This window comes from Schistocerca americana, chromosome 5 (assembly GCF_021461395.2).
Source record: "Schistocerca americana isolate TAMUIC-IGC-003095 chromosome 5, iqSchAmer2.1, whole genome shotgun sequence".
NCBI classification, from domain to species: Eukaryota; Metazoa; Arthropoda; class Insecta; order Orthoptera; family Acrididae; genus Schistocerca; species Schistocerca americana.
The window spans coordinates 30,224,707-30,248,766 of NC_060123.1; positions in this window are offsets into that span (position 1 = coordinate 30,224,707).

Sequence of the window (24,060 nt, forward strand, 5' to 3'; positions counted from 1 at the left end):
CCGGCGTGATGGTACGGGGTGCCATTGGTTACGCGTCTCGGTCACCTCTTGTTCACATTGACGGCACTTTGAACAGTGGACGTTACATTTCAGATGTGTTGCGACCGGTGGCTCTACCCTTCATTCGATCCCTGCGAAACCCAACATTTCAGCAGGATAATGCACTACCGCATGTTGCAGGTCCTGTACGGGCCTTTCTGGATACAGAAAATGTTCGACTGCTGCCCTGACCAGCACGTTCTCCAGATGCTTCACCAATTGAAAACATCTGTACCTGTACACGCCATCCAAGCTCTGTTTGACTCAACGACCAAGCTCGTCAAGGCCGTTATTACGGCCAGAGGTGGTTGATCTGGGTACTGAGTTCTCAGGATCTATGCACCCAAATTGCGTGAAAATGTAATCACATATCAGTTCCAGTACAATATATTTGTGCCATGAATACCCGTTTATCATCTGCATTTCTTCTTGATGTAGTAATTTCAACGGCCAGTAGCGTAGAAGAGAAAAAGGAATCTGTCAGGGCGTGCCAGGAGTGTAAAAGTGTCTCTCTGGGATTTTGGGTAGGTAAGAGAGCTCTCTACTTGCTACCTGCGACAGCTCATGCATAGATATAACGACCTGATAGTGTTTCTTGCTTTTTGCATTGTGCGCTCACCGCCGTGTCCTAGACCCGCACGCGGAAACGCAGCAGCTGATTGCATTGTTATCGTCGGCACAGAGCTCGGGGTTACCGACCTGCCCCTTGTTTCAAGTCCGCGGCTAGATCTTCCACGAGGGACCTACCTCCACGCGATAAGCTGCTGCGAGGCACAGCACTATGCTAATCTGGACTTATCTCAAGGTAAAGGCGCAACGGCCTCCACTCTGAGAGCGAGAAGCGAGGGAGACGCCGGCCTCCGCCGTAAACACGGGGAAGCGGCTGGAGACCAGCCGGTGCGGCCTGCTATCCGCAGCTCCCCCCCTGCCTTGTTTTTATCCTATTTGGGCACTCCGCCTCCGTCCCGCGGTCCCTCTAATCGCGGTTTTATTTTGGTGCTGGCGCGGGACCCCTTGTTAGGCAGATCCGCGGAGTTATTTACGCTCCGCTCCGGCGCGCCACTGTCGCACTGGTTAAATAATTGCCTCGCGACATCTGGCTCCTTCGGGGGACACCCGGACTGCCACCGCCCAGACACAGGTTCTGCTAGCGCTGCCTCTACAGAGGCCGTTCGTGAATGAACCAGCAAAACATGGTGTTTATACAGGACATACAAACAATGGGAACAACAAGTACGCAAACAATGCAGGGTGAAGAGAACCATTCTAGTGATGAAGTTATAACTCTTCCGTCCGCTACTGCTATACCATAACCCTAAAGTTGGAAGCCGATCGAAAAATTGAACTATCTTGTTAAAGTAATTATGGTATAAAGCAACAGAGCAGTGTTACACTCTGAGAGGAATTTTGTTATGTCGACCGTGTTGTACCTAACCGAGGTGGCTTATCGGAAGTGAAAGTCAAGATTACGTAAATATTTTAAACGGTAACAAATAATAGTTTACCTACTACACGGTTCAAAGACTAAAGAAAACGGTCGCCAGCCTAATTAGGCATGAGAAACATTCTTGTTCAAGAAAATAGATGTGAGTAACTTACATGGACAAACACCGCCTATACTTTTGTCACTCGAGAGTGCAATGAACTCTGACACCTACATATGTTCACGGTAAGGTTGGAGCTGACAGAGCAGGACTAACTATTTGCATAAATATAACAGATAACTAAACACACTATTACCTTGAGGACTTAGACTGAATGATCTCAATAACGTTGCTCTTAATATTCACTGTAGAATCGTAAACTGGACATAGGTTCAGTATTACTTTTCCAACAAATTCCTATCTGACAAAAATTGTATATGTAGTTCACAGGAAATTTAGTTACGGTGCATAGATTAAGTCTTTCTCAGCTAAATACTTTTCTATTTAGAATGAAAGTTAAATGGAATTCACTAACAGATTACTTCTCACTGTCTTTTGAATAAAGAAGCTACTGTTTTCATAGATAGATGTCTTTCTATTAATCGTTATGTAACATGAGCACAATAGACAAACTATGGATCCTGTTACAGCATTAATATGCACTTTTAATACACAAGAGGAACCCAATATTATACAGAATTTCACTTGAAAAGTAAGAGTAATTGAAACTTGATATAATTAAGTAACTTTGTGCATTTGAACTACTTTCAATGGAGGGAGGGCCCCTTAATCTTGACCACTGTAGCAGAGCATACTAAACACACTTTCAATACACTAAAGAAACAAGCCCTTAACAAGCATGAACATACAACTTTCCACAATTGCAATTTTCAACTTTTACTACAGTGAGACACAAAATTGACATATTTGTAGGATACTGACTCACCTTTTTTTCAAAAATGGTTCAAATGGCTCTGAGCACTATGGGACTCAACTGCTGAGGTCATTACTCCCCTAGAATTTAGAACTAGTTAAACCTAACTAACCTAAGGACATCACAAACATCCATGCCCGTGGCAGGATTCGAACCTGCGACCGTAGCGGTCTTGCGGTTCCAGACTGGAGCGCCTTTAACCGCACGGCCACTTCGGCCGGCTCACCTTTTGTGATTTAAAACAGGCAGCAATGTGATCATTTACTAAGCAAAACTTTATAAGCCTCCGTTTTAAGAACTTTTAATTTTGAAATTGGCAACAACATATTAATAAGCAGTTTTAATAGAAAAATTATTTTCAGCAAGCATCATTTACTTTAGTCCAGTCTCTTGCCACGTTAACTTTAACTTTCTTTCTACTATGTTCAAGAGGCATTAATGAGTAAAACACTGGGGTTTAATTGTCTTTCAATAAGGACACTCGGTAATTACTTTAGCATGGGAAGGACCCTAAGTGGAAATGTGACAGGGGGATAAAAAATCAAGGTAGGTATAACATTTCGAGTATAAGTTACCTTATATTTGCGCACACTAAAACATCCAATGAGCTGATCCTTCACTGTACATTACTATAGTGTTCCATTACAGTGATAGCGTAATGTGGTGGCAATTGCATGTTGGTAGGTGGATTTGCAGGTAGAATTGCTGGACTCTGCCATTTCTTGGTCGCGATGATAGATACCAATTCCAGAATAGTTCCAGCTCCATCCATCCGAGGCATTGGAATGCGTCAGGAAAAGCCTCTCTCGGAACCAGCACAATACCCAACTTTTACATGAGCAGTTGATAGTCCGGTAGCTCGTCCCCGACTGACTCTTTGTTCCACCTTTTCTACCTAGGCCAACCACAATTTGCGGTCGCTACACAGTTCCCGAGGGGAACCACAACACCTTTTACATACAAAATAACTAAGAGCCCTAAGTGAAGGTCAGCAGTTCACATAACAGAGCCAAACATATTAATTAAAACAGAACATTTGCACATATTGGTATTTCTACAAAAAATCATTTAAATAAAATTATTCAATCTCATAGATAACCAAAGACATTAAGTGAGAAAGATAAGCATATCATTCACTCATATCGTACATATTACATGGGTCACACTTCCCAAATTCTAAAAGACATCAAAGTTTTTAACAGAGAAAAGAATAAACACACTCATGGTATGGATTAAATCCAACAACAATTACAGAAAGTCAACGATATAACATTAAATAAAACAAAAGGCAAAGTAAATCAGTAGAGCAGTAGAGCTATGGTGTTACAAAGTTTCACCGAGAAATCAGGAAGGAAATACCACGGAGCTCCATTTTCAGTCCACTCCTACTCACCATACAAGGTGAATCGTGTTAAGACTTAATATATCTTTTAATTTTCTTAATAGCTTAAGGTTTCGAAAGTGGGTTTCGGAAATCGATAGTATGCAGAAGAGCAAATAATTTTGTTGTACCTACAGTGAGGAGACAGATCATGGGATACCTCCTAATATCGTTTCGGTCCCGTTTTGCCTGTCCTAGTGTGGCAACGCGACACGGCATTGACTCAACAAGTCGTTGGAAGTCCCCTGGAGAAGTACCGAGCCACGCGATGTTGTACGCGAAATGACCTATCGATTACGTCCCGTAAATGTTTGATGGGATGAACGTCGGGCGATCTGGGTGCCCATATCACTCGCTCGAACTGTCTAGACTGTTCATCAGACCAGTCTCAAAGACTTATGGCCCGGTTAAAAAACTTCGTTGTTTCGGAACATGAAGTCCATGAATGGCTGCAAGTGGTTCAAATGTGTGTGAATTCCTAAGGCACCAAACTTCTGTGCTCACCGGTCCCTACGCTTACACATTACTGAAACTAACTAACTTACGCCAAGGACAAGACACACACGCCCATGCCCGAGGGAGGACTCGAACCTCCGGCGGGAGGGGTCGCGCAATTCTTGACATGGCGCCTCTAACCACGCGGCCACTCCGCGTGGCAAGCAAGTGGTCTCCAAGGAGCCGAATATTACCATTTCCAGTCAGTGATAGGTTCAATTGGATTACAGGACCCAGTCCATTCGACTGAAAGACAGCACAAACCATTATGGACCCGAAACCAGCTTGCACAGTGCCTTGTTGACAACTTGGGTTCGTGACTTCCTCGGGTTTGCGCCACACTCGGATCCTACCATTAGCTTTTACCAACTAAGTTCTGGACTCATCTGACCAGTCCACGGTTTTCCAGTCGTCTAGAGTCCAAACTGTATGGTGACGAGCCCAGGAGAGGCGCTGGAGAAGAAGTCGAGCTGTTGGCAAGGGCACTCGGAAATTGGAAATTTGTGGTAAGGTCTTATGGGACCAAACTGCTGAGGTGATCGGTCCCTAAGCCTACACACTACATAACCTGACTTCAACTAACTTACACTTTGGACAACACACACACCCATGCCCGAGGGAGGACTCGAACCTCCGACGGGGGGCGCCGCACAGGCCGTGAGAAGGCGCCCCAGACCGGGCGGTGTAGCCGCATCAGTCGTCTGCTGCCACAGCTCTTTAACGCCAGATTGCATAGCACTGTCTTAACGGATATTTTCGTCACACATCCCTCACTGATTTCTGTAATTATTTCACACAGGGCTGCTTGTCTGTCAGCACTGGCAACGCTGCTGGACTCGGACCACTGCGTTGTTTGTGGTCAGAGTTAATGCCTGCAATGTGGTATCCTCGGCGCACTCTTGACACTGTGGACCTGGGAAAAATGAATTCCCAAACGATTTCCGAAATGCAGTGACCCATGCGTCTAGCTGCGACTTCCATTCTGCGTCCAAGGTCTGTCAGTTTCCATCGTGCAGTCACTATCACGTCGTAAAGTTTTCACACGAATCACCTGCCTACAAATGACAGCTTTGCGAATGCACTGTCCTTTTATAGCTTGTGCGGCGGCTGCAGCAGCTGAGCGGTTCAAGGCGCTTCAGCCTGGAATCGCGTGACCGCTACGGTCGCAGGTTCGAATCCTGCCTCGGGCATCGATGAGTGTGATGTCCTTAGGTTAGTTAGGTTTAAGTAGTTCTAAGTCTAGGGGACCGATGACCTCGGATGTTAAGTCCCATAGTGCTCAGAGCCATTTGAACCATACCTTGTGTACGCGATACTACCGCCATCTGATTATATGCATGACTTTTGTCACCTCAGTGAATATTTAATCATTTCAGCACTTGCATCAACCGAGATGTCGAAGAAAGAATGACTTTTCAAGTGGAACAATATCCTTTTTTACCATGTTCTTAAAAGATCGCTTTCTTGTCTGTCTTCCTATTCGGCACAGGTTTTGCACTCGTTTTGAATCTAACTTCCCAGTGAGCCAGAGACCTGAATCTTTGAACTCAACACCGACAAGGCAATATTAACTCGCCTTATTGTCTGGTGCGTGGCGGAGGGTACTTTGTGTGTCACTACCGTTTCACCCTCTTCCTTTTCGAGTCGCTAATGGTTCGCAGCAAGAACGACTGCTGATAAGCCCACTTTTGAGTGTTAGTAGGCTGTTTTGGTTTTTATGTTGGTAACGCCACGTAGCGAGCGCTCTGTATGAAAATCACTGACTGCGCTGTGTGCATTCTGTGGCTGGTTGGACTCGTCGCTGGAAGTTATTCGCCAGTGTAGTGTTGGGCAACTGGATGTGAACAGCCCGTAGCGTTGCGTAGATGGAGGTGAGCCGCCAACACTGGTGGATGTGGGGAGAGAGATGGCGGAGTTCTGAGATGTTAATATGAGCGGACGATCTGAACGTGTCTCCGTCAGAAAAAGGAAATTTGTTAAATTGGATGTCACGAATTTACGTATATATTATGACTTTTGAACACTATTAAGGTAAATACATTCTTTGTTCTCTATCAAAATCTTCCATTTGCTAACCATATGCCTATCAGTAGTTAGTGCCTTCAGTAGTTAGAATCTTCTATTTAGCCGGCAGTATTGGCACTCGCTGTATTGCAGTAGTTCGAGTAACGAAGAGTTTTGTGAGGTAAGTGATTCGTGAAAGGTATAGGTTACTGTTAGCCAAGGCTATTCTTTTGTTTGGATTATTGAAAGTCAGATTGCGTTGCGCTAAAAATATTGTGTGTCAGTTTAGTGTTGATCAGAATAGGTAAAGAGTGAAATGTCTGAGTACGTTCAGTTTTACTTTGGAGTTTGAAAATCAAGTAACGTAGAAGTTTTAAAAGCTCAGTCATTGTTTTCATACAAAAGGGGAAGTTTCATGAGGTCGAACCTCTCTAACTTCTACCTTTACGCTCTTTTCGCGAGATCTGCGTAGGACAAAGGAATATATTTATTGAATCAGGAGAAGAGAAACAAAAAGAAACCTGAAAGTTATTACGTGTCACTTTTGTAATCTCATGAAAATGTCTGAAATCGACTGAAAAATTTCACACACAGAAGACTAAAAAGAAGAAAACAATTATTTATATAAAATCTATTTTTGATTGACTACCTTTTTAAATCAGACAAAACGTATAAAATAATTTCTGTTAGTCGCATAAAGATTTCTGACCCATATAGATAGTCCTGAAAATTTGTGATCGCGAAGTTTTAATAGCTATGAAAATTTCTGTAAGATTCAAAAAAGAAAACGTAGGATAAATACAGTAGATAGCAGAAAGAAGGTGAGCTATCCACGCATAAGTTATGTATTGCATGCACCCTCCGTTTTTCGTTTCAAAACGTACAAGTATTGTCATAGGTATTAAAAATTCATAATCACCCCCCCCCCTCCTCCCACGAACCATGGACGTTGCCGTTGGTGGGGTGGCTTGCGTGTCTCAGCGATACAGACAGGCGTACCGTAGGTGCAACCACAACGAAGGGGTAGAAAAAAAATGGTTCAAATGGCTCTGAGCACTATGGGACTTAAATTCTGAGGTCATCAGTCCCCTAGAACTTAGAACTACTTAAACCTAACCAACCCAAGGACGTCACACACACCCATGCCCGAGGCAGGATTCGAACCTGCGACCGTAGCGGTCGCGTGCTTCCAGAATGTAGCGCCTAGAACCGTTCGGCCACACTGGCCGGCCGAAGGGGTATCTGTTGAGAGGCCAGACAAACGTGTGGTTCCTGAAGAGGGGCAGCAGCCTTTTCAGTAGTTGCAGGGGCAACAGTCTGGATGATTGACTGATCTGGCCTTGTAACACTAACCAAAACGGCATTGCTGTGCTGGTACTGCGAACGGCTGAAAGCAAGGGGAAACTACAGCCGTAATTTTTCCCGAGGGCATGCAACTCTATTGTATGGTTACATGATGATGGCGTCCTCTTGGGTAAAATATTCCGCAGGTAAAATAGTCCCTCATTTGGATCTCCTGGCAGGGGCTACTCAAGAGGATGTCGTTATCAGGAGAAAGAAAACTGACGTTCTGTGGATCGGAGCGTGGAATGTCAGATTCCTTAATCGAGCAGGTAGGTTAGAACATTTAAAAAGGGAAATGGATAGGTTCAAGTTAGATATAGTGGGAATTAGTGAAGTTCGTTGGCAGGAGGAACAAGACTTCTGGTGAGCCGTGCGGAGTGCCCGCATGGTTTGAGGCACTATGAAACGGACTGCGCAGCCACTCCCGCCGGAGGTTCGAGTCCTCCCTCCGGCATGGGTGTGTGTGTTATTCTTAGCATAAGTTTAAGTTTGCTTAAGTAGTGTGTCTAGGGAACGATGACTACAGCAGTTTGGTCCCTTAAGAATTCACACACACACTTCTGGTCAGGTGAATATAGGGTTATAAATACAAAATCAAATAGGGGTAATGCAGGAGTAGGTTTAATAATGAATAACAAAATACGAACACGGGTAAGCTACTGCGAACAGCATAATGCACGCATTATTGTAGCCAAGATAGACACGAAGCCCACACCCACCACTGTAGAACAAGTTTATATGCCAACTAGCTCCGCAGATGAAGATGAGATTGAGTACATATATGATGAGATAAAAGAAATTATTCAGATAGTTAAGGGAGACGAAAATTTAATAGCCATGGGGGACTGGAATTCGATTAGGAAAAGCAGGAGAGGGAAAAGCTACAGGTTAATATGGGGGAAAGGAACGAAAGAGGAAGTCGTCTGGTGGAATTTTGCACAGGGCCTAAAATCATGAAAGTTTGTTCTGTAAGTGAAAGAGACCTCAAGACTCCCGTAGGTTTCAGGTTGATTATATAGTGGTAAAACACAGATTTAAGAACCAGGTTTTAAATTGTAAGACAATTCCAGGGGCAGATGTGGACTCTGACCAAAATTTATTGGTTATGAAGTCCAGATTAAAACTGAAGAAACTGCAAAAAGGTGGAAATTTAAGGAGATTGGTCTCGGATAAACTGAAAGAACGAGAGATTGTAGAGTGTCTCAGACGGAGCATTAGGCAACGGTTGACAAGAACAGGGGAAAGGATTACAGTACAAGAAGAATGGGTAGCTTTGGGAGATGAAATAGTGAAGGCAGCAAAGGACCAATTAGGTAAAAAGAAGAGGGCTGGTAGAAATCCTTGGGTTACACATGAGATATTGAATTTAATCGATGAAAGGAGAAAACATAAAAAAGCAATAAATGAGCCAGGTGAAAGGAAATACAATCGTCTAAACAATGACATCGACAGGAAGTGCAAAATGGCTAAGCAGGGATGGGTAGAGAACATATGGAAGGATGTAGAGCATATGTCATCTGTGGTAAGACAGCTGTTGCATATAGAAAAATTAAAGAGATATTTGCAGGAAAGAGATGGAAAACCAGTTCTAAATAAAGAAGGGGAAGCAGAAAGGTAGAAAGAGTATGCAGAGGGTCTATGCAAGGGACATGTACTTGAAGGCAATATTATGGAAATGGAAGAGGGTGTAGATGAAGAGTCCGCAGCTCGTGGTCGTACGGTAGCGTTCTCGCTTCCCACGCCCGGGGTCCCGGGTTCGATTCCCGGCGGGGTCAGGGATTATCTCTGCCTCGTGATGACCGGGTGTTGTGTGCTGTCCTTAGGTTAGTTAGGTTTAAGTAGTTGTAAGTTCTAGGGGACTGATGACCATAGATGTTAAGTCCCATAGTGCTCAGAGCCATTTAAACCATTTTTTTGTAGATGAAGACGGGAAGGGAGATATTACACAGCGTGAAGAATTTGACAAAGCCCTGAAAGACTTAGGTGGAAACAATGCCACGAGAGCAGACTAAATTTCGTTAGAAGTACTGATAGCCTTGAGTGAGCCAGCCATGAGAAAACATCTAAAAGCAAGATGTACGAGACAGGCGAAATAACCGCAGACTTCAGGAAGAATATAGTAATTCCAGTTCCAAATAAAGGAAGTGCTGACAGGTGTGAAAATCACCGAACTGCCAGTTTAAAAAAGTCATGGTTGCAAAAGACTAATATGAATCCTTTACAGAAGAATAGAAAAACTGGTAGAAGCCGATCCCGGGGAGGATCAGTTTGGATTCCGGAGAAATGTAGGACCACATCAGGCAATACTGACCCTACGACTTATCTTAGAAGATAGGTTAAGGGAAGACAAACCTACTTTTATAGCATTTGTAGACTTAGAGAAAGCTTTTGTCAATGTTGACTGGAACACCCTCTTTCAAATTCAAATGGCGGCTGATGTAAAATACAGGGGGAAAGGCTATTTCAATCTATAAACAAACCAGATGGCCGTTATAAGAGTCGAGAAGCACGAAAGGGAAGCAGTGGTTGAGAAGAGAGTGAGACAGTATTGTAGCCTATCCCCGACGTTATTCAGTCTGTGTAGTGAGCAAGCTGTAGACACAAAAGAAATTTAGGTCAAGAGAGAAAAAATAAAAACTTTTAGGCTTGGCGATGACATTGTAACTCTGTCATAGACAGCAAAGGACTCGGAAGAGCAGTTGAACGTAATAGACAGTGTCTTGAAAAGAGGATATAAGATGAATATCAAGAAAAGCAAAACGCGGAAGGCAGTGAAACATGGACGATAAACAATTTAGACAAGAAGAGAATAGAAGCTTTGAGGTGTGGTGCTGTAGAAGAATGCCGAAGATTAGACGGATAGATCACGTAACTAAGGAGGAGGTACTGAATAGAATAGGGGAGACGTGAAATTTGTGGTACAACCTGACAAGAAGAAGGGAACGGTTGATAGAACACATTCTGAGGCATCAATGGATCATCAATTTAGTACTGGAGGGAAGCGTGGGGGGGTGAAAATCGTAGAGGGAGTCCAAGAGTTGAATATAGTCAGCAGATTCGGAAGGATGTAAGTTGCAGCAGTTACTCATAGATGGAGATGTTTGCACCGGATAGAGTCTAATGGAGAACTTGATCAAACCAGTCTTTGGACTGAAGACCACAATACCAACACCAACAACAACAACAATCACAAATTTTCAGGACTACCTGTATGGGGCCAGCAAGCCGTGTAGTGTTCGAAGAAAACGTATTTTATATCTTTACTCCGATTTAAGGACGTGATGTACTAACAAGTGACTTTTATTTAAATAATTATTTCTAACAACACTCGAAAACTCTAGAAAAGACGAGACAGCGATGTTCTCTTGTCAATATTGGCATCTGAAGTTTTCCCAAAGATATCCCACAAACAGACGAAAATTGAAAAGCAAGATGGCCGGAATCGACTGCTGTAGTTGAAACGCCGCTAAGTGGCACTCTCGGGGCAGGCTCCATATATGTATCAAACCTGGTTACTGCTTACGTGTTTCCACAAAAGCTCTTCACATAAACACTACTCCTTACACACATCTATAACAGTTCTCCAGAAATGCTTGTAGTTAGAACATACTTTCTGTTGCACCAGTCGTGTCTGGCCCTGTACGTGTGCCCAATACAGGAGAGCTAAATGGAAATACACTACTGGCCATTAAAACTGCTACACCAAGAAGAAATGCAGTGATAAACGGGTATTCATTGGACAAATATATTATACTGGAACTGACATGTGATTACGTTTTCACGCAGGTTGGGTGCATAGATCTTGAGAAATCAGTACCCAGAACAACCACCTCTGGCCGTAAAAACGCACTTGATACGCCTGGGCATTGAGTCAAACAGAGCTTGGATGGCGTGTACAGGCACAGCCGCCCATGCAGCTTCAACACGGTACCACAGTTCATCAAGAGTAGTGACTGGCGTATTGTGACGAGCCAGTTGCTCGGCGGCCATTGACCAGACATTTCAATTGGTGAGAGATCTGGAGAATGTGCTGGCCAGGGCAGCAGCCGAACATTTTCTGTATCCAGAAAGGCCCGTACAGGACCTGTAACATGCGGTCGTACATTATCCTTCTGAAATGTAAAATACAGGGTTTCGCAGGTATCGAATGAAGGGTAGAGCCACGGGTCGTAACACATGTGAAATGTAACGTCCACTGTTCAAAGTGGCGTCAATGCGAACAAGAGGTGACCGAGACGTGTAACCAATGGCACCCCAATACCATCACGCCGGATGATACGCCAGTATAGCGATGACGAATACACACTTCCAATGTGTGTTCACCGCGATGTCGCCAAACACGGATGCGACCATCATGATGCTGTAAACAGAACCTGGATTCATCCGAAAAAATGACGTTTTGCCATTAGTGCACCCAGGTTCGTCGTTGAGTAAACCATCGCAGGCGCTCCTGTCTGTGACGCAGCGTCAAGGGTAACCGCAGCCATGGTCTCCGAGCTGATAGTCCATGCTGCTGCAAACGTCGTCGAACTGTTCGTGCAGATGGTTGTTGTCTTGCAAACGTCCCCACCTGTTGACTCAGGGATCGAGACGTGGCTGCACGATCCGTTACATCCATGAGGATAAGATGCCTGTCATCTCGACTGCTAGTGATGCGAGGCTGTTGAGATCCAGCACGGCGTTCCGTATTACCCTCTTGAACCCACCGATTCCTTATTTTGCTAACAGTCATTGGATCTCGACCAACGCGAGCACCAATGCCGCGATACGATAAACCAAAATCGCAATAGGCTACAATCCGACCTGTATCAAAGTCGGAAACGTGATGGTACGATTTTCTCCTCCTTACACGAGGCATTACAACGTTTCACCTGGCAACGCCGGTCAACTACTGTTTGTGTATGAGAAATCGGTTGGAAACTTCCCTCATGTCAGCACGTTGTAGATGTCGCCACCGGCGTCAACCTTGTGTGAATGCTCTGAAAAGCTAATCATTTGCATATCACAGCATCTTCTTCCTGTCGGTTAAATTTCGCGTCTGCAGCACGTCATCTTCGTGGTGTGGCAATTTTAATGGCCAAAAGTGTACGTTGTATCATTGTAGCATTTGCCTATTTCCTTGCTCCATACAATGACGGAACTTTGCACGAGTGCCCAACTTGGTGGTATTTACACCCAGTAGTCGATTGTGGTGCCTTGCTTCTCAGTTGTAGGACATTTCTGGAATATTTTTGCGAAAAGTGTCAGTGTCAATACCTACAAGCATTAATCTATAGTACTCATCTTTGCAGGAACTTTCGAATGCCGTTAAAAATACGGTGTTCCTTTCAAAAGAAAAGAAAGACACTTGATCCAGTATCTCGGTTGACACTGGAAAGTGTTATCCATAGAACAGATTTACGTCCCCGTCTGATACTGTCCTTTGTCGGAAACCTTATTTAGATTCCTTGAACCGAACGCGAAATAAAAGGCACATTACGTCTTACGCAGCTCATCCTGTATATGTGAATGACGTGTCACTTAGTACACACCAAACAGAATTAGAGATTTTCTTGACGCAAGAATTATATTTAATCTCATTAGAGAGAAAGCGCCACAAGAAACTGTTAAGAATATTTTTCATCGATTTATTAAATGACTCACCCTTAATTCTGAAAAATCACACAACCTGAGTAACAAACAGACTAACACCAACAAGTAATAAAGCACATAACACGAGTCAGTAAACAGACTAGAATGTTCAACGTTTTTCGATGTACTTGTACATGTTGATCAAAACTTGAACTGGAAGAATTACATTACTCAGCTGCTCACACAACCAAGTACATTACAAACTCCTGCTCTTCGTGTAGCTGCTAGTTTTGGATTAAGTCAATATCTTTATGCATTTTGCATACTTCTACTAATTAAAATCCTACGGCCTATTTTGCTGTAAATGTCGTGTGGCTAGGGCCTCCCGTAGGGTAGACCGTTCGCCTGGTACAAGTCTTTCGATTTGACGCCACTTCGGCGACCTGCGCGTCGATGGGGATGAAATGATGATGATTAGGACAACACAACACCCAGTCCCTGAGCGGAGAAAATCTCCGACCCAGCCGGGAATCGAACCCGGGCCCTTAGGATTGACAGTCTGTCACGCTGACCACTCAGCTACCGGGGCGGACATATTTTGCTGTGATAACTTATTATTCAAAAACAACTATGTTTTCACAAAAACGAGCATTGAGAATAATGTATAAGCTGTTCATTTCCATTTACGTTCTAGATTTAACTTCAGGAGTTAGCCAATTGAACTGCTCATTTACAACACCTACACAGGCTAATGAAATTTCTCATAAATAATCTATCACAGTTTGAGAAGAATAATTACAGCCACAACTACAGCACTGAAGAAAAAATCTCCTTCAGTACTCTTCACTAACGCTATCATTAGTTTTGATCAGTTGTACAAATAATATCAAACGCAAATTTTAAATGTAGCGTAGAACAATTTCTCTTTATGTTCAATAGCCGTTTTTAATTAAAAAGTCAAAGAATGTGTAGTTAAAATTTTTAAAAGGTATCACTAGTTACATCATCAGTGTTAGAGAATAATACGTTCATTCCGATTTAGTTGGAGCTAATGTGATACTTAGTAACTATACTGTGTTATGGCTCTTTGACCTGTGTGTAGTGGCGTAGCGAGACGTGACTCAAATCTGTGTACTGACAGTAGCCCTTTCTTCAAGACTAAACACACCTCATCCCGATACTGACACAAATCGTTAAACTTCAGTCCAAGATGTTTAATTGTGTGAATGTAATAAGAACTGTGCACAAACTACTCATCCAACTAAAACAAGTACACAGATTACATGCCCCTGTTACATCGTACACTCTCTGTTAATACTACACTCGTCAATAGTATTAAAACTCGTTGAGGTGGTGAATGGTCAACACACTTGAGTATCGGTATTTCTCGTTATATTAATTAGGAGCTGATTAAATTTTGTGCACGCTGCACTTTATCTGAAACAAAAATCCGATCGTTCAATTAGCCGTAACGTGGGTTGCTATTGACAACAACACTTCAACAACTCTCAGTAAAATTGCGCACGATATAAGCCGTAAATTGCACTGACTGGGGCATTATTATTCATAATTTACACGATTAAAACCTCTTAATGCTACCAGAGAACTTTTTACCTCGAAAAAACTATACCTACAGCTGGTTATTTACGTTATTAACGCTAACGATCGGTAGAGTTTAATACCTGAAAATCTTTCGCTCACTGCTATCAAACAAAATCACGTAAAAACGCTTAATAAATACTTATCGTGAGGAACGTTTCACTTACTTACGGTAAATTCAATTTCGTACACCCTTGTTGAGTTAAATTCAATAAAACATTTCTTTTTACTATGTTTCTGAACGTAGCAACCAAAGTTATAATTTCTTTGCAAACCAGCGGTATAGCGATAGCTATCTCCGCGATACTATTAACACTCTTACGATCTGTAAACGTTATTTCTTATTGTCCCTTTTCCTTATTTATTTCTGTTTAAATCCTTGAAATAAACCTGAGTGAGTAAAGAAGTTAATACCTTTCCTTAAATGATATCTAATTAAATTCTTTTTCTGTAATTACTGATATTAAATCGTAATAAAATCTCTGTTAAGACATTGATTCATGAGTTAAACTATTTGAAATCTGGAATAACTGACTTATTTGCAAGAATGACTTTTAACTGTTTTGGCCGGCCGGAGTGGCCGTGCGGTTCTAGGCGCTACAGTCTGGAACCGAGCGACCGCTACGGTCGCAGGTTCGAATCCTGCCTCGGGCATGGATGTGTGTGATGTCCTTAGGTTTAATTAGTTCTAAGTTCTAGGCGACTGATGAGCTCAGAAGTTAAGTCGCATAGTGCTCAGAGCCATTTGAACCATTTTAACTGCTTTGCATCAATGAAGCTCTTCATTATTTACGCCACTTGAGTATTTTTAAGTGCGGATTCAATCCTTTCCGTTGTAAAATTAAACTCTGAACTCAGAATTAAGTTTGTATCTCACATACAACTTTTATACGAACGAGTGACATAAAAAAATCTAAGCCCCGTACAAATCGGGATAGGACAGGCAAAAGAAAAAAACTAACAAAAATTTTAGATGCCACTACCACTATTGCACCTACTATGATACAGCAATCAAGGCTCATTCGTTTCAGGTGTTGGCAATCGCATTCCCTCTAAAAGTCCGTAAACTAAATTTGCCACTCGTCGCCCGATCAAGGAAGGGAATTGAATATTATTGAATAATATTAATTGGTTTCGCTAGGCTACGAAGCCTATCTTCAAAGTTAGGGTCACAAAATTTACGTGCAACAATAACAGTGTCCCGGCTTTATAAAACACCAGTTGAGACTTAAGCTCAATCGTACACAAAATCACAACTATTAAGCCACTTACCCTGTAGTGTGTACTTAAAATATACTCATACACCAACACAAACCACTCGACACTCAACTGCATTAGTGTGGGCGTCCCAAATTATTACACAAATACGGCAACCGCTCAATTACCTTAAAGCGTCCGTGAATACAACATCCACCAAGTTGAACCATAACGACTCCTAGAGTCTTGCGCGTACCAGGAATACCACATATCGCACTGTAAGTCCAGTCCAATGACTGACCAAAACATTCCAACATCACCTTCTCCAAATACGGAACACAGTTTCACCGAAATTAAAGCGTAACTTAACAACAGCACGCTAGCCCGTTGTTTCCTACTCAACGTGATCACTAATAAACTTTATCCGCGCTATTGCAGCGTCATGTAAACAATTCTTCCACATATACGATCGTAGCAAAAGTCTCTCCAGCGCTTCGACCCAAAATAAACTCAAATCAATTAGTTTAATGTACCCTACTTTCTCTCGCCGAACAACATAAATTGAAGCAGATACATTGCTAAACACGTCTAACAACTAGGCAAACTAAGTTACGATCTACAACAACGACCAAATATCAATTCAATAATTCAATAAAAATTCTTGACGACATTCTCACAAAATGTAAGTCACGATCCCACATATATTGTAAGTAGGCTGTTTAGGTTTTTTTATTGGTAACGCCACCTCTGTATGAAAATCACTGGCTGTGCTGTGTGCAGTCTGTGGCTGCTTTGCATTGTTGTAATACTCGCCATTGTAGTGTTGGGCAGCTGGATGTGAACAACACGTAGCGTTGCGCAGTTGGAGGTGAGCCGCCAGCAGTGGTGGATGTGGGGAGAGAGATGGCGGAGTTCTGTAATTTGTCATGAACTGCTATATATATAATGACTTTTGATGATACTAAGGTAAATACATTGTTTGTTCTCTAGTAATATCTTTCATTTGCTAACTATCCCTATCAGTAGTTAGTGCCTTCCATAGTTTGAATCTTTTATTTAGCTGGCAGTAGTGGCGCTCGCTGTACTGCAGTAGTTCGAGTAATGAAGATTTTTGTGAGGTAAGTGATTTCTGAAAGGTATAGGTTAATGTTACTCAGGGCCATTCTTTTGCAGGGATTTTTGAAAGTCAGATTGCGTTGCGCTAAAAATATTGTATGTCAGTTTAAGCACAGTCTTGTATAATTGTTCAAAGGGGACGTTTCAATATCCGCGATCTATTATCTTCCCCGCTGACTGTTATACATGATAATTAATTAGAGCTTGCACCTACCAGCTTTAGCGAAGGCTTCCCTAACAAGACTCAAATCAGAACTGAACTTCTAAATCCCAAAAACCATGGGGGAACCAATATAGACAAGCACTTGACAATTCCATAGCTTTTAACAATTAAATGTAAGTTGTTCGGCGGCCTTCGCCTCGCTGAATAGCTGCCAGCTCGATGTGATGATATCTCTGACTCAGATATCTGACGTCTGCTGCTGGCGGGCAGAGGAGACTCTTTGCCGCAACTTGCTCGTTCTAATAATCGCGGACAAAAGCTCGCTTTTCTACAGCAGTTGCACACATAGAGACTTCAGTTACAGAACATACACACGTTTATAATCGTTCATCTCGTGTTTAATACTTGCCAACCGCTAAGTTAATGTGTTGAAGCGAATCAAAGTCCGTGATGGCACCCAAAAATTTTTGCCCCGTCTCATAAATTGCGAATGGCTAGTATAAGCAAATCACGTGCACGTTGCCTGTGAAAGAATTGTCACCACATCATTTCCATAAAAATCTTGTAGATAAACAGCGACTCATGCGAGTAATTGTTTAACTACTAATATTACCGGTCAATGGCCTTGCGGCAGTGGTAACACCGGTTTCCGCCAGATCACCGAAGTTAAGCGCTGTCGGGCTGGGCTAGCACTTGGATTGGTGACCATCCGGTCTGCCGAGGGGTTTTGGCAAGCGGGGTACACTCAGCCCTTGCGAGGCAGACTGAGGAGCCGCTTGATTGAGAAGAAGCGGTTCCGGTCTCGGAAACTGACATACGGCCGGGAGTGCGGTGTGCTGACCACATGCTCCTCCACATCCGCATCCAGTGACACCTATGGGCTAGGGGTGATACGGTGGCCGGTCGGTACCGTTGTTCGGGTAACATTAGCGAGTCAAATGATGTACGTGGAGATCAGGACGACAGCCGTTACCCCAGAAAGAACGTAAGATGCTAGGAAGAGCGCAGTACTCTGGGGAATATTTCTGCGACATTTTAATGCAGAAGCACTGTTGATCGAGTTGATTATAGAACCATACCAGCAGATCTTGTTCGTGCTGATCGTCTTCGCTGGAGTGTACAAGATACTGTAGCTCAGCAAAATGATAAGTTACCTCACTCTGTTGTAAATGTCTAAACTGCTGGGAGCACAATATCAAGATTAAGGTAATTTGCTGGTTTCTTAACTCCTCAGACATTAACCTAACTGAATATTTCTAGGACTATCTACAGTCAACTGTGTTAATCCCTACCACTCAGCTTGCAATACCTGTTAAAAGCACTGTGGAGAGAGTAGCACAAGATACCCATGGAAATAAGGCACAAAAAACATGTTGTTGTTGTGGTCTTCAGTCCTGAGATTTGTTTGATGCAGCTCTCCATGCTACTCTAACCTGTGCAAGCTTCTTCATCTCCCAATACGTTCTGCAGCCTACATCCTTCTGAATCTGTTTAGTGTATTCATCTCTTGGTCTCCCTCTACGATTTTTACCCTCCACGCTGCCCTCCAATACTAAATTGGTGATCCGTTGATGCCTCAGAACATGTCCTACCAACCGATCCCTTCTTCTTGTCAAGTTGTGCCACAAATTCCTCTTCTCCCCAATTGTATTCAATACTTCCTCATTAATTATGTGATCTATCAATCTAATCTTCATCATCCTTCTGTAGCACCACATTTCAAAGGCTTCTATTCTCTTCTTGTCCAAACTATTTATCGTCCATGTTTCACTTCCATACATGGCTACACTCCATACAAATACTTTCAGAAACGACTTCCTGACATTTAAATCTATACTCGACGTTAATAAATTTCTCTTCTTCAGAAACGCTTTCTTTGCCATTGCCAGTCTACAATTTATATGCTCTGTACTTCGACCATCATCAGTTACTTTGCTCCCCAAATAGCGGAACTCCTTTACCACTTTAAGTGTCTCATTTCCTAATCTAATTCCCTCAGGATCGCCCGACTTAATTCGACTACATTCCATCATGCTCGTTTTGCTTTTGTTGATGTTCATCTTATATCCTCCCTTCAAGACACTGTCCATTCCGTTCAACTGCTCTTCCAAGTCCTTTGCTGTCACTGAGATACGGTATTAAAAATAGGAAATCTTAAAATTGAATTTGCATTTCATTAAGTTTCACATATTTGTCATTAAATTGTAAGCCTTCATGGGATGGGAGAAACGCACTGGTGCGTTGAGACGTCTAGGGCGGAAGTCTTCTGTTTCAATTACGGGTTAGGTGGAAGCGGAACGTCATGTTCTATGAGGGAAACGATGCAGATAACTTGATTCCGGCAATTATCGCTATCGCTTGCGGCTGCATTCCGCTTAATTCTCGCTCGCCGCGCTGCGCCGACAGCGAAGCTAATCTGCAATGCGAGCAGCTGTCACGTCTGAGACGGCGGCCGGGGAGGCGGCAACCAGATTAGAGTCACTCAGCGGGACTGACACTCGAATTAAGCGCCGCCGGAGTGTAAAAACCGGCGCCGGTTACCCTGCGGGACGCACCGCGACCGGATCCACTTTCAGGGAAGCCGGCAGCAAAACCGCACCATTCCTTTTCCACGAAAAGTGCAGCGAAGTACGGTTATTGACGTCCTTGCGCGTTTTCACGTCTCGATGAGTACGTTCAAAAAGAAACTTGTAACACTGCTTTCTAGTTCGTGCGGGCTGCTGGCTTTCGTCTAATGTATTATACACTGACTGGGGAAGAAAGCATTGCAAAATTAAGTACATGTCTTGTATTTACCAAACAGCGGAGAAGGTGATCACACAGTGGCTATTAGACGATTTAACTACGTATCCACTGTGAACTGATGTTCCTCACCAACATCAGTATGATGTGTGACCCCCACCGGCACGAATACATTTTGCCGCGCGGGGTAGCCGCGCGGTCTGAGGCGCCTTGTCACGGCCCGTGCGTCTCCCTCCATCGGAGGTTCGAGTCCTCCCTCGGGCATGGGTGTGTGTGTTGTCCATAGCGTAAGTTAGTTTAAGTTAGGTTAAGTAGTGCATTCCAAAATTTCCGAATACATTTTGTGTTCTCTGTTGAAAAAGAAGTAAACAGAGTCCGAATACTATCTTAAGGAATTTCTTCCTACAACTGTGGCACATGCTGCGTCAGTTCGTGAATATTTCTGGCTTTAGGCTTCTATGAAAGTATGGCACTTCCCATGGCATACGAGATCTTGTGACGAGATGAAATTGCAATCGTCTCCTCACAACCGGCCTTCTTTAAGTGCTCTGGGAGATTCTACATTTTTAACTACAACAGATGAAATATTACGCTACTGGGCATTCAAATTGCTACACCAAGAAGAAATGTAGATAATAAACGGGTATTAGACAAATATATTATACTAGAACTGACATGTGATTACATTTTCAAGCAATTTGGGTGCATAGATCCTGAGAAATCAGTACCCAGAACAACAACATAATAACGGCCTCGATACGCCTGGGCATTGAGTCAAACAGAGCTTGGATGGCGGTGCAGGTTCAGCTGCCCATGCAGCTTCAACACGATACCACAGTTCATCAAGAGTAGTGACTGGCGTATTGTGACGAGACAGTTGCTCGGCCGCCATTGACCAGACGTTTTCAATTGGTGAGAGATCTGGAGAATGTGCTGGCAAGGGCAGCCGTCGAACATTTTCTGTATCCAGAAAAGCCCGTACAGGACCTCCAACATGCGGTCGTTCGTTATTCTGCTGAAATGTAGGATTTCGCAGGGATAGAATGAAGGGTAGAGCCACGGGTCGTAACACATCTGAAATGTAACGTCCACTGTTCAAAGTGCCGTCAAAGCGAACAAGAGGTGACCGAGACGTGTAACCAATGGCACTCCATACCATCATGCCGGGTGATACGCCAGTATGACAATGACGAATACACGCTTCCAATGTGCTTTGACCGCGATGTCGCCAAATACGGATGCGACCATCATGATGCTGTAAATAGAACCTGGGTTCATCCGAAAAAATGACGTTTTGCCATTCGTTCACCCAGGTTCGTCGTTGAGAACACCATCGCAGGCGCTCCTGTCTGTGATGCAGCGTCAAGGGTAACCGCAGCCATAGTCTCCGAGCTGATAGTCCATGCTGCTGCAAACGTCGTGGAACTGTTCGTGCAGATGGTTGTTGTCTTGCAAACGTCCCCATCTGTTGACTCAGAGATCGAGACGTGGCTGCACGATTCGTTACAGCCATGCGGATAAGATGCCTGTCATCTCGACTGCTAGTGATACGAGGCCGTTAGGATCCACCACGGCGTTCCGTATTACCCTCCTGAAACCACCGATTCCATATGTTGCTAAGAGTCATTCGACCAACGCGAGCACCAATGTCGCGATACGATAAACTGCAATCGCGATAGGCTACAATCCGATCTTTATCAAAGTCGGACACGTGTTGGTACGCATTTCTCCTCCATACACGAGGCATCACAGCAATGTTTCACCAGGCAACGCCGGTCAACTGCTGTTTGTGTATGAGAAATCGGTTGGAAACTTTCCTCATGTCAGCACGTTGTAGGTGTCGCCACCGGCGCCAGCCTTGTGTGAATGCTCTGAAAAGCTAATCATTTGCATATCACAGCATCTTCTTCCTGTCGGTTAAATTTCGCGTCTGTAGCACTTCATCTTCGTGGCGTAGCGGTAATGGGCAGTGGTATAGTTCACATTTCTACGTTAATGAGTACAAGATTTACTTAACTCTGACACATTTCTTTGCGACAGTAATACTGGATAATTTACAATTCTCATGGACCAACAGTCGGTGTATGCATTAATAAACAAAGTGCTCTCTAGAGGTTCAATGTTCAACATTAACAACGGTACAAGTTCATCTGAAACTTTAACTAGTTGTGGGTCTACACTATGATGTCGACTAATGTAGCTGAGGGCTCGAACGGGCTCAGCTCTTTCATTCTCGACACTATATTGACCTCAGTGTGAGGACGCTGCTGTCTATCTACATCTACATCTATACTCCGCAAGCCACCCAACGGAGTGTGGCGGAGGGCACTTTACCTGCCACTGTCATTACCTCCCTTTTCTGCTCCAGTCGCTTATGGTTCGCGGGAAGAACGACTGTCTGAAAGCCTCCGTGCGCGCTCAAATCTCTCTAATTTTACATTCGTGATCTCCTCGGGAGGTATAAGTAGGGGGAAGCAATATATTCGATACCTCATCCAGAAACGCACCCTCTCGAAACCTGGCGAGCAAGCAACACCGCGATGCAGAGCGCCTCTCTTGCAGAGTCTGCCACTTGAGTTTGCTTAAGATCTCCGTAACGCTATCACGGTTACCAAATAACCCTGTGACGAAACGCGCCGCTCTTCTTTGGATCTTCTCTATCCCCTCCGTCAACCCGATCTGGTACGGATCCCACACTGATGAGGAATACTCAAGTATAGGTCGAACGAGTGTTTTGTAAGCCACCTCCTTTGTTGATGGACTACATTTTCTAAGGACTCTCCCAATGAATCTCAACCTGGTATCCGCCTTACCAACAATTAATTTTATATGATCATTCCACTTCAAATCGTTCCGCACGCAAACTCCCAGATATTTTACAGAAGTAACTGCTACCAGAGTTTGTTCCGCTATCATATAATCATACAATAAAGGATCCTTTTTTCTATGTATCCGCAATACATTACATTTGTCTATGTTAAGGGTCAGTTGCCACTCCCTGCACCAAGTGCCTATCCGCAGCAGATCTTCCTGCATTTCGTTACAATTTTCTAATGCTGCAACTTCTCTATATAGTACAGCATCATCCGCGAAAAGCCGCATGGGACTTCCGACACTATCCACTAGGTCATTTATATATATTGTGAAAAGCAATGGTCCCATAACACTCCCCTGTGGCACGCCAGAGGTTACTTTAACGTCTGAAGACGTCTCTCCATTGATAACAACATGCTGTGTTCTGTTTGCTAAAAACTCTTCAATCCAGCCACACAGCTGGTCTGATATTCCGTAGGCTGTTACTTTGTTTATCAGGCGACGGTGCGGAACTGTATCGAACGCCTTCCGGAAGTCAAGAAAAATAGCATCTACCTGGGAGCCTGTATCTAATATTTTCTGGGTCTCATGAACAAATAAAGCGACTTGGGTCTCACACGATCGCTGTTTCCGGAATCCATGATGATTCCTACATAGTAGATTCTGGGTTTCCAAAAACGACATGATACTCGAGCAAAAAACATGTTCTAAAATTCTACAACAGATTGACGTCAGAGATATAGGTCTATAGTTTTGCGCATCTGCTCGACGACCCTTCTTGAAGACTGGGACTACCTGTGCTCTTTTCCAATCATTTGGAACCTTCCGTTCCTCTAGAGACTTGCGGTACACGGCTGTTAGAAGGGGGGCAAGTGCTTTCGCGTACTCTGTGTAGAATCGAATTGGTATCCCGTCAGGCCCAGTGGACTTTCCTCTGTTGAGTGATTCCAGTTGCTTTTCTATTCCTTGCACACTTATTTCGATGTCAGCCATTTTTTCGTTTGTGCGAGGATTTAGAGAAGGAACTGCAGTGCGGTCTTCCTCTGTGAAACAGCTTTGGAAAAAGGTGTTTAGTATTTCAGCTTTACGCGTGTCATCCTCTGTTTCAATGCCATCATCATCCCGGAGTGTCTGGATATGCTGTTTCGAGCCACTTACTGATTTAATGTAAGACCAGAACTTCCTAGGATTTTCTGTCAAGTCGGTACATAGAATTTTACTTTCGAATTCACTGAAC